This window comes from Syngnathus floridae, chromosome 18 (genome assembly GCF_059516105.1).
Source record: "Syngnathus floridae isolate MCC-2025c chromosome 18, RoL_Sflo_1.0, whole genome shotgun sequence".
In the NCBI taxonomy this organism is placed as follows: Eukaryota; Metazoa; Chordata; class Actinopteri; order Syngnathiformes; family Syngnathidae; genus Syngnathus; species Syngnathus floridae.
In genome coordinates this window covers 3,192,242-3,204,956 of record NC_142430.1, presented here as the reverse complement: position 1 = coordinate 3,204,956, position 12,715 = coordinate 3,192,242, and the positions used below count along the sequence as shown (strand labels likewise).

Sequence of the window (12,715 nt, the reverse complement as noted above, 5' to 3'; positions counted from 1 at the left end):
CTGTGAACCACGGAGTTGGCCATCTACGGCGAGTTTTCAGACGTAGCGGTGCCACAGAGTCGATGGCTTTTAACAATGTCGCATTGAATTCATTTGTAAGATTATCAATAGAGCTCAACTCAGACAGCACAGTTGCAGTCATGGAGTTAAGATTACGGCTGCTATAATTCCGATTGCTCTCTTGTCTTTGACAAGGAACTAAAATTTCAAATTTTATTAAGAAATGATCAGACAGAACAGTAGTGTATGGCAGTACTGCTATATTTGAGGTTGCTAGTCCCCGGGATAATACCAGATCTAAGGTATTTCCATTCTTATGCGTTGCTGCTTGTACAGCTGCTTGCGTAAAACCACACGTATCGATTAAAGTTTGAAATGCCGAAGTCAGTGGTTCTGACGGTGAATTCATGTGGATGTTGAAATCACCCATGATAACTATATTATCTGCATTTGTCACTAGATCAGCCACAAATTCTGAAAATTCATCCAGGAAGCCAGAGTAAGCCCCGGGTGGGCGGTAAATAACAACAAGATAGAATGACGGTAACGCAGTGGATCGCACAATGAGAACTAATATCACCTCTCAAAAGTTTATTAGGGCGGTGGGATGAAACGACCGTGGGAATTTGATGATGAATATTTGTTACACATGTGAAGTTATCTAAAACAGGCACCGTTTCATCAGCAAGACCGGTCGGGACGGAGTGATTGGATTTGTCTACTACCCCAGTAGAAAGTGTGTTTATGTGTATTGCAGCACTATTTAAACTGTCGCGCTCTAGTCTACACGAGGAGCTATGTGTATGCTGAAAGTCTAGCCTAGCGCTAGTTAACTTTAACTTATCAGACTCCAAACCCATCCTCACAGGTGGTCTAATCACCTGTGCCCTGGCCTGCTCTAGAGTGACCTGTCATGAGAGGCTCAAACAGTAATCTATATTCCTAGAAAGAGTGAAGGCGCCTTCACGGTTAGGGTGAAGGCCGTCCTTCCTCAGCAGGTCGGGGCAGCCCCAGAAGGATGACCAGTTATCTATAAAATACAGTCCCTGCTTTTTACAGAACCCAGCCATCCATCGATTAAGGGAGACTAATCTACTAAACCTCTCATCAGTGCCTCTCCCAGGCAGGGGGCCAGAGACAAATACTCGATGCCGACTCATCTTTCTGGCAAGATCACAAGTCCTCGCTATGTTTTTCTTTGTGATCTCTGATTGTCTCATCCTAACATCATTGGAGCCGACATGTATCACTATGTCCGAGTAGCTAGTGTTGTTGGAACTACGCTGTTGACTAGGCCTATTGCGAGTCAGCTCCCTAAGATTAGCTTCTATGTCGGGTGCTCTGCCCCCAGGAATACACATTACCGTGGCTGGATTTTTAAGCGTAATGTTTCGGGTAATGGAGTCGCCTATGACCAAAGTGCGAGGGCCAGTAGACCGAGATGACTTTGGACGGCTATGCGTCTTACCTGGCTCATCGCGATTAGCAAGCCGCTTGGGGCTAATGCTAACCGGGCTAGCGGGCTGACTACAGCCCGCGTCTGTGTCCGCCGCAACTACTGTTATCGCACTATTCTGCTCTAACTGGCGGACACGTCCCTCTAGCAGAGACAACCTCTCTAAGAGAAGGGTGCAGTTGGTGCACGAAGCCGTACATACCTCTTGGTCCGCTGCCATACTTTGTGTCCGAAGAGCGACGATCTGTCAGCCATGAGAGTGTGGGGTTGAATTGTCAAACACCTGTGAGTCTGGGTGATGTCAATAAATTAGAAAAAGTCCTCAAATGGAAAATAACTGTAATGTACCGAAAAGAGGACTGTCGCCCCATGACTTTTTTCGACACACATTATCCCAAAACAGACGACGACACTTTATTTGTCTTACACCTCGAGGGTCATTACTACGGCGTGAAAGCTATAGAGGCATTCGTTGGGCACACGTTCTTTTGCAGACATTGCTACAAGGGGCACGAGAATTGGCAACAGCACCAGTGTGAAGGGCACTGTAACATTTGTCTCGATCCGCGTTGTAAACAACGGCGGTTTAAACGTGTTATCTGCCCCGATTGTAAAAAAACTTGCCGTAACGAGGAATGCTTTGCCAAACATAAAGAGTTTCGAGCGACGAATCGTGTGAGCAACTGCACTTCATACATATAATGCTTGTGGTGTGGTCTCCAGTATTATGTGAAAGCTGATGGTACCGGTGCTAATAGTACGGCTGAATTTGCCCTGATGGAATACATTCTGTGTTAGCATTATAACGCTTAAATTTTCATGATGTCTATATTGGGTGAATATTCGAACCACTTCCGGATTATCCGAAGCTTGGAAGATGATGTCATCCAGAATGAACAAATGCTGCTGCTGTGGCGGGAACAACTTCTCGTCATCAAAAGATTCAGGCAGTCCCTTGATAAAAATGATGTCTTTATTCAGGTTTTTGAGTCAAAAGTACCCCCCCCAAAAGTCCCAATGATCATCGTCACACACACATCTGGGTGTGGTGAAATTTGTCTCCTGCATTTAACCCATCCCCATGTGATTTTGATCCATCCCCTGGGGGAGAGGGGAGCAGTGAGCAGCAGCGGTGCCGCGCTCGGGAATCATTTGGTGATCTAACCCCCCAATTCCAACCCTTAATGCTGATTGCCAAGCAGGGAGGCAATGGGTCCCATTTTTATAGTCTTTGGTATGACCCGGCCGGGGTTTGAACCCACAACCTTCCAGTCTCAGGTTGGACACTCTACTACTAGGCCACTGAGCTCATCGTACATTGGTTGATATGAAGTATAAACCCAGACAATATTATCAGGTTTTTTTCTCATAACATGTTCAGGATTTTCCAATACATTTTTTACAAAGAAAGTCTTGCCACAACCTGAAGGCCCTGCTACTAAAGATGAAAAAGGAAGTTCTAATCTAGGGTCAAATTCAATCTGGTTAAAGCCATTTCCACACACACACACGCACGGACGTAGGGAGAGAGAGAAATGTCAATAGCCAGCTGGTTCAGTGGTGCCTCGTTCCAACAGCCTTCTTTTATCATACACCACACAAAGCCGCTTGGAAAATGACTTGTTTCTGAGATGAAACCCTCTCTTATCGCGAACAATGCTGTGTTTGGGGGGCGTATAGCACATCTGAGGTTGCACCTGCTGTGTTGATGCACCCCTGAACCAAATTGAGCATGCTATCGAGATTGATGCTCTGACCGCTTTCGTGAGTCTGCGTGATTCCCTTCACCTTCATGACTGTGTGACCTGTCTCCCGCATCCTGTAAGCGTATGTTTTTGCCCCTGCTGAGACAAATTCTAAAATGCTGTCATTCGAAAGCTCATCTGTCAAATCACCCAGATAATCCCCTAGAGGGAGAACACTTTCGCCCGGTTTCACCGTATACACGAGGCTGTCTGTATCAGTGTAAAGGACTTGCTTTTTCTAAATTTCTAAATAGCTGTACATTTTTAGACGTGCATAGGCTGTTGTGAAACACGCTGCAGCCACGTTTGATGTTTTTGACGCGGGTATCTCATTCAAGATTCAAGATTCAAGAGTTTTTTAGTCAAGAGGCCGATCCAAACCAGACAGTGATGGAGGTGCAGAGGACAGACTGGATGATGGCAGTGTAGAAGGTCTTCAGCAGCTCCCGCGGCAGGTTGAACTTCTTGAGCAGGGCCTTCTTCCGGACAGAGTCTATGTGGCCGGTCCATTTCAGGTCCCGAGAGATTGTGGTTCCCAGGAACTTGAAGGTGTCTGTTTAGAGAATAGTATTACTGCGGATAGTGAGGGGTGAAAGTGGTGAAGGGCCATTGTTTATGTTGAAACAATAATGTACAATCAAAAGCTTTTCGCTGATAAAGTGGAAGAATTTCACATCGTACAGACGTGAAAACAGAAGTTAAAAAAAATCCTCAGATTTTGTCACAATTTTTGTGTTTGTCATGTTCTCACGCTGTGCGAGTTTCCCCTATAGATTGTTAAGACAGAGTTTTGAAACTTGTCTTTTTCCCTGGTTTACAGCAATTTTGGAAGGGTCTAGTTGGATACCCTGATGAATTGCATACCCTTCTCTGTATCTTTCTCTATCAGCCTGATTGATCACGTGAGCCGGATAACCTGAAGACTGAATAATCCTCTCAGGTCTGACACGACAAAGCCAGTCTACCCTATGATCTCTGGAAAAAGGGAGATGTGGTATTATCGTATGTTGAAACTATAATATTATATAGTGTCTTATTGGAGGTCTCGCATATTGTTGACAGTTGGGGGCTCTGTGGTGCGCCAGTGGCATTGTACTGCGATGTGAGACACAAGTGGGGACAAAATAAAAAGTTCCTGAATAAAGAAGTTGCATTAGCGTTCATCTCTACTCCGTATAAACACAACAGTGGTGGACTGGGTTCGCGCTCTCCCCTGGTCTTTCTGATTAAAAAAAAAAATCACGCGCAGTCGTACGCACATGGAGTTTAGGTCTGCGGTGCTGCAACACACTAAACGCTTTTGAGCATGTTATTAACTGTACTCTGGAACTGTGCATTTGCTTGCTAAACCGTATTAACCAAATTAGTCAATGCAAAATAATATGTAATTACCACGTTCCTGACTCGTTACATGACATGAATGTATCAAAACCTTTTTGTCGGCTGTAGGTCTGTCTTTTTGAAGAATGCGCCTGATTGTTGTTCCTCATACATCAAAAGTATGGATTTCTAGAAAACAACTTTTACTTCCTCAAGTAAAATGACGTCACCATCGCAGTGGAGGTGAATTACACTCCAAACCATACCAGTAACGACAAAAGCCTCAATTATTTGCGACACGAGAGATATAGAGCACTTCTGAAATTTGAGAAATCATTTGAGAAATTACGATCGTATTTTGTTTCCCGATTTGTGTTGAATAAAGTTATGAAATCACACGTTTTCAAATAAAACACAGAGATGGGATCATTTCCCATTCTCTCATATCAAAAGTACACGTACCAAGACATACAACTGTTTTTACCTTCAATACTCAAAATAGACGCCCAATCGATAGGTGACGCTGTTTCAAAGAACGAGCGCCGTCAGTGTTCGATCAGATACCTACAATCCTGTGCGCCAACAATGTTTAAAGTAAGTGAGACATTAATGAACACAAAATACTTGTTTAAACCTTCTATTTTGGTTGAGTCCTTGTAAGTATAGTAAATCTATCAACTTCTATTGTTTGAATTAGAAGGAATGGTTGCTGCAATTTGAGTGTGAGACCGCCTGTGAATTTTGTGAGACTAGCAGTGGGGTGGTCAGTTTTGACTCAGATTTTCGGATCACTCGTTTCTCTTCAGATCGAATAAATCTTTCGCCTTTTACTAAAGATTTCCGTGGAGTGGAACAATAAGAGTATATCTCAATTTGTTGATAATCTGTGAAAGCAGAGCGTTCTTTCTCTGTTAAAATATCAATATTGCAACGGATAGCCGCCTATATCATACTCCGTGAAACAGTCATACATTCACATAATTCATATCGACATAGTATATGTGAACATGTTCACATAAACAGAGAAATTATGTCGAGTGCAGACAGACAATCACATTTAAGACCTAGTTTATCAATGCAATTTAATTTCTGGTGGTACCCATTTGAATGAGCACGTCAGTCTATTGTAATTTGGCAAAAAATAGTGTTTTTGAATAAAAACCAATAACCACCCCCCTCAATTGCACAAGGACTCCTGCTCCTCACTTCAAGGAACACAGACTTGAGCAGATCCGCCGCGCTGTGCTTCGTTGAAACGTGGCTCGACGGACGCACCCCCCACCACGCCGTGGAGTTAGCTGGGTTTCGGCTAATGCGTGCAGATCACAGCGCGGAGCTCACCTGAAAATCAAATGGAGGTTGTTAGACAGGTGCTCACTCTAACTTATTTTTGCAAGAACCACACGGGAGACAGTATGCCCTTTTTAAGCACTTGCAAGTGGAGAGTCATTCGTTGCTGTGCGTACAGCGATGATCGAATGAGGTCTGACTTTGGATTCTTGCAAGAGAGTATTTATTGAGAGAAAGCAGGGTGGGGGTGGCATTGGACATGTTTGGTGGTCACCTCAGCAACTGGTTAATCAGTGCGGAGGGTCCCAGCTCATTGCTTTACAAGGTCGTGGAAACAGAAACTAGAGGAGCATTTTAGATGACTAACTAAGCAAGAATGTTTCCACACCATTTGGAAAGTTTCAACAACTGAATGGTTAAATTTTTCAGAGTCAAGGAAAGGTAAACGGTTTAAACAAAGTTAATAATTCTAGTCTACATTCCAACATAATCATACGATCAAGATATTCTGTAAACCCTAACATATCCCTCCTGTTTATCATATGATTATGCCAACCCCAATCAATCAAACATAAGTAAGAAAATATAATGAAGAAAGAAGAATAGTAAAAATAGTAATAAAAAAGATCAATAAAAACAGAGATGACAGGGGACGGGTTGGGGATGGTGAAGGGGGATACATGATAAAAACAACAAACAATGACAGCAATAATTTCCAGTGAAGATGAGGTTTTTCCTCAATACTCCAGTCCAATTTTAGTGTGTGAGTGAAAAACCTGCGGCAAGATGTTTTAATGCAGGAAAAGTCTCACACGGTCCCTCTGCCTTAGGCGACCAGAATGCTATCAATAAAAAATCAAAAAGAAAAAGAAAAACACAGAAACAGTACATCATTGTATCCATCACTTGCGAGGCATTTTTGATGGCCAAATCATCAAATTTCTGTAAAACATGCACGGCTAAACAGCATCATTGCAATCATCTTTCTGCAGCGCGTCATAGTCATCACATTTGACATGTCTGACATCTTGTATTTGCACATGTGCTATGGTAGAAGATAAAGATCTTGATACAGCAGACTTCAAACACGGGACAACACAGGTTGCAAATAAGCACAATAACACCAGCACAACAAGCACAGGAGTCACAAATTTCAACAGCAGCCACCAGTTGCCAGAGAATAGCCATGAAAAGAAATCACATTGATGTGGGACTTTGTCTTTTGACATTGCCTGCTGTAAGTTCTTCAGTGAGTTAACGGCGTCGTTGATGTGAGTGTCATTAACTCCTGGAATGTATGTGCAACAGAAAGTCCCAATGATGTGGCACACGCCACCTTGCTCTGCAGTCATCAAGTCCAGAACCATCTTGTTTTGCAAGACCATTAGTCCAATAGCCTGAATCTCTCTGTTTTGTCCATCGTTGACTTGCCGTGAGAGATTCACAAAGGATTGAAAACGATAGTTCAGGGTCTCGATGAAGAGTGATTGTTTTCTTACTCCGATCCAAGGAAAAAGCGACTTTGTCTTCGACGGACCACACTTTGTGGCTGTCACGGACATTCGCACCCCAGACGGGGTAATGTGGTTCAAAGGCTGCAACAGCCCTGCGTCGACGTCCAGAAGAGTTGTGTGCTGTCGTCAGCTGATGATGTTGTATCCTGTAGGTGTGGTCGGTCACCCACACTCGTGCACACACTCGTGTCCAGTTGGTGGGCAGCATCGGACAACTCTTGTGACCACAAAGCCATGAGCCATTCTGAATGAAGCAGGTCCCGTCCGATGGCGCAGCCGTGTTGGTAGGAGAGCCCTGACGCCTTGAAATGGCTCTCCCATCCTGACACTCAGCGGTGATGTCCAAACCTCCCATCCAGTTTCCTCCTGTAGAGCAGCCGTTAATGCATTCGTGGGTTTCATTTTCTTGGATGAAACGTGTAGTCCATTCCAGGTAGCCTTTTTATTTAGGCCACTTGTGGCATCTATCGTCCTTCAACAGTCACATTGGGACTAATCCAAAAGAGTTCGATCACAGGTTCTTTTCTGCGAGTCCAGGGCAGTAGGGGTAGCGTCACTGACTGTGACAGCACGGTGTTGAAATCCAACTCCACCTATAGAGGTCGTGCATTTCGCTTCGGTGACAGTCATTGTTCTGGGCTCCAGGTGAACTTGCATGGAGAAAGGGGGGGAGTTTGGAACACACAGCATCCCTCCTGTGTGTGGGATCGCACAGTGAACATCACACACCAGTATCAAGTGTTGGTTTCGTGTGGGTTTCTGGGGTCCCATGACCAGTCCTCAAAGTTCTCATCATGTGACCATCTTTTTCCTCAGTTGACATTGTCACTTGGTCTATTCAGACAAGCCCATAGATCATAGCACGCTCCAACCACAACGCAGCAGAGGATCCACGTGGCATGCGGAGCCCCGTTGCTACTAGGCTGGCAGAGACACCGATATTTCCCATTGCCTAGTAAGAGTGGGCAACGTACTATGCAGGGGCGTAGGGGACCGTCTTTCTTGTCCACAAAAAACAATCCTGCCCCTGCAGGGGAAGATGATGGACATGCTCTAAGAGACGCATCAATATAGTCATTCAGGGCCTGTTTTCCAGTTGCCGAAAGAGAATAAAGCCACCCCTTGGGTATGGGTGGAGTCGGGTAAGAGCTCAATAGCACAATCATATGTATGATGGGATGGTAGAGAGGTGGCCTTCATCTTATTGAATACATCTGCGAGTTTGTGATAACAATCTGGCACTCCGGTCAGGCCTGGGGTTTCTGGGTCTATGGCGGAGGAAGCATAAACATGGTCAGCTTCACTTCCACTGCCATCGGGAGGTTAGATTTAAGACATTAAATTTTGCAATGTAATCCCCATCCCCTTATCTCTCCGGTTTTCCAGTCTATGGTTGGGTTGTGCCGTTTTAGCCATGGGTATCCGAGGATAAGGGGGTTCATAGGGGAGTTTACTACATACAAATTTAATTTCTCATGATGGTTGTCAAAAAACAGGGTGATGGGCTCGGTTATGTTAGTGATCTCAAAAAGTGCTTCTCCATTGAGCGCCGTAGCTTTCATGGTAGTGTTTAACAGTTCAGACTTGACCCCCAATCTTTGAGCAAATGACCAGTCAATTAAACTCTCATCAGCCCCAGAGACTATTAGCACCCCAATTTCAGTGTCTTTTCCTAGGTGAATAATAATGCCAATGGGTAGGTCCCGAACCTTCTGATTGTTTTCAGAAAAACTACTCATCAGGTCTTTCTTCACCGGGCAGGAGGGGAGGATTTGTCCTTGCGCACCGCAATAAAAACATCTACCCTCCTGGCGTCAGCGCTGCCTTTCCTACTCGGTTAACCGGGCTCTGCCCAACTGCATGGGTTCGATCCCGGGGGATGGTTGAGTCTGGTTCGGTGTGAGGTGGTGTGCCCGGAGGAGCGAAGATACGGCCACTGATGTGTGAGAGAGCGCAGGTGCGTTCATGGATGCGCGCTGCCTCTTCCATTCCTGTAGGCGATTATCCGTGCGAATGGCTAGGGCTATGAGAGTGTCGAGGTTGGTGGGGAGGTCGAGGGGGATGAGTTGATCTTGGATGGGCCCCAAAAGGCCCCTGAGAAAGATATCATACAAGGCCGTGGGGTTCCACCCGCTTTCCGCGGCCAGAGTGCGGAAGCGGCTCGCATAGTCCCCAACGGACTCACGACCCTGGGTCAGCCGACATAGCTCCCGAGCCTTCTCTCGGTCTGAGGAAATTGGATCGAACACCATACGCAGGGCCTCGATGAAGGCGTGGAGGTAATGACGTGTCGGAATCCCTAGCCCATTCGGTGGTCGCCCACGCCCGGGCACTTCCCGTTAGGTAGGAGATCATAAAGGCCACCCGGGAGCGATCCGTGGGAAATTCACCTGGCGAACGCTCAAAATGCATTTTGACCTACTGAGCCTGGTTTCCCCAGAGTAGCATTAAGGAGGAGCCAGTCTGGAGCCTACGGCAATGGGAGCGATAGCAGAACGGGCCGCTGCTACATGTGTGAGCAGACGTTCAGCCACATGAACGTCAACAAAGCCCGTCACAGATCTAGGTTAACGGACCGACACCTCGGCTCTATCCTAAGAATTACCACAACAAATCTTACTCCAGACCATGATGCACTTGCAAAAAAGGGAGACCAACAATCCTATTGATTTCTTTATTACCTTATTTGGATGTATTCTTTTACTGATTCTTCAAGATGATGTATTTGGTCAGAATGTTTGCCGTTATATGTGATTTGCCTCATTAGATAAACATATTTTATAAATCTGACCTGCAAGCGCTGAAGTGATGGAAACTATTATTCATAATAACAGTGTCGTATATAATGAGAATCATTGATAGTACTTGTTAGAGATTTGCTCACTCCAACTTATCTTGCAAGAACCACACGGGAGACAAGTAAGTCCTTTTGGACACCTGCCGGTGGAGAGTCCATTCGTCGCTGTGCGTGCAGCGATGTTCGAATAGAGCTCTGGACTCTCCTTCCTGCAAGAGAATATTTATTAAGAGAAACAGAGTGGGGGTTGAGAGTTGACAGGTTTGGTGAACCCCCGGCCTCTGGTAAGATCAGAGCAGGGGGTGTTTTACGATGTTGTGGGAAACAGAACAACTTTGATTGCTTCCTCTGCAGCTGGTCAATCAAGCAGAGAATGCAACCACTTTATTTTACTGCGTTGTGAGAGCAAGACAAGATTGGTTAATCATTATAGTCTACATTCCAACATAATCCTATGATAAAGATACTCTGTAAAACCCTAACAGTACTTTTTGGGTGAAATATATTTTCAATGCTGTTAATAAATGCATTCGTTTTCAAAAAGCTTTTTTTGAATATCCATGCTCTACTACCTACTAAATGTACAAACCTTTTATGCAATGACCTTTACATGTCATTTCTATTACTTCACACAAACACTACATCCATCTGCTCCTGGTTCGGCCTCCCGGTCTTAATTTAGAGCCACATTCGGCCCACCAGTCAAAAGGTTTGCCACCCCTGGTATAGGCACATGTTTAGTCGTAAGGATGGGAGAGCAGGTGTGTGTAGTGTACATGGTTGAGTCTTTGGGTGTGTGAACGTGATTCTTGTGTGTGTGATTATTGTATGAAACATGTGAAGGGTGTGTGGTGTGTATGCGTGTGTGTGTGCGTGTGTGTATGCGTTCGTGTGCGCCTGTGTGTGTGTGTGTGTGTGTGTTAGAGATTTGCTCACTCCAACTTATTTCGCAAGAACCACACGAGAGACAAGCAAGTTCTTTTAGACACCTGCAGGTGGAGAGTTCACACGTTGAAGGAGTGAAGTCTGAAGCTCTCCCAACTGCAAGGACATATTTATTAAGAGAAAGAGTGGGGGCAAGAGTAGACTGAATAGGAAGCCCTTGTGCTCTAGTCAAAACATATCAGGGGGTGTTTTACGACCTTGTATAGAATGGGATTCATTACCGGTTGCATTCCAACATAATCATACGATAAGGATACTCTGTAAAACCCTAACAGTGTGTGTGTGTGTGTGTGTGTGTGTGTGTGTGTGTGTGTGTGTGTGTGTGGTGTGTGGTTCTGCAACAGACAGAAATACAGCACGTAAGTCAACGCTCAACTTCTGACGTCACACAACACTACGAGACAGCACACATTACACAAATAACTGCGTGTAACGGTTCTGCTATACTAAATAACCATAAGTGAAATACTCTTGGCAACACACCAAACATAAGTCATCGAGACAACAACATTTTGCCTATGCTGGCGACCGTTAGTCGCCGTGCCGCTGCGTAACGGCTACTCGTATGATGCAAGGCAAACTTAAAGGAGCGCGCCAAAGCTATCAATCAAACGGCGCACACACGAAACAAACCGCGATAAGACAAACGGCACAACAGTAGACAGTACTAACAATGAAATGTATATACTCACTTTGGGTCAAAGACGCAGACGATCACAGCAACATACTCGGTCGATACCAGCAACCTTTAACTTACCGCTGCGCACAAGCTCCAACAATAGTGATAAACTGAGGTAACTCACGCGAGACTTAAGGCGCGGTGATGTAAGTTTCCAACATTTTAACATCAAAATAGGAACCATTCTTACAGCTATTTTTATTTTTCCTCTTTGTGACAGGGATTCGCTTTGGCCTGGGGAGTTAAGTTCATCATTCGCTTAAAAGATATCCGGTGTGTCTCGTGTTGTGAATGTAATGTCTAGAACCCGAATGTAAGACAATCCCCACTTTTTCAGTTTTATTTCAATGCAAAAAACACCAGCTTATATTCGGGCCAATACGGTAATATTAAAACATATGTCCATTTTTTTCTATGCAAAGGTGGAAATATTGCCATTTTTGGTGCTTCAGACAGTAAGCCCAGTACTAGCTTTGAGCAGCTCACAGGTAAACAAGAGACAGTCATCTATCACTGGGATTGAATAGGCTATGACTATGCATGAAACATTTGAAAAACAAAACATAATTTGAACATATAATTATTTTGATATTGATTAAATGTGTTATTGTTGATAAAATAATTATTATGCTGGTTGTTCTGAGTATACTGGCAAGACAAGTCCAGGGAGCAGTTCAAGGGATAGGCCAAGAGTCAGACTCAGAGAGACCTTTTGATTATTATCACCCTCATTCCAGAGATTTTGATTTGTTTTTCCACTACCACCCACAACAAAACCCAAAGAAAGCCATTCCCATATTTTGCTTCCAAATATTTGGTGGGTGAACCCCTCCACAGCTGAGTCTTGGAACTGTCCAGGACTAAAAATATCCAGGGTGAGTGTTGTTGTGACTATTATGCTTATATTGGAGTGCATATTTGTTTAGAATCAGCCCAAAACATACAATTGTGTGTGCATATGTGTGCACA

At 44.5% G+C, this 12,715-nt stretch overlaps 1 non-coding gene across 1 annotated transcript; it reads left to right on the top strand.

The window, feature by feature from the left end:
* The first annotated feature begins 5,309 nt into the window (after positions 1-5,309).
* On the top strand, positions 5,310-5,421 carry LOC148382180 (U5 spliceosomal RNA). The gene has a single exon (XR_015854252.1). It is a non-coding gene; the product is annotated as a U5 spliceosomal RNA (small nuclear RNA).
* The last annotated feature ends 7,294 nt before the right edge of the window (positions 5,422-12,715 follow it).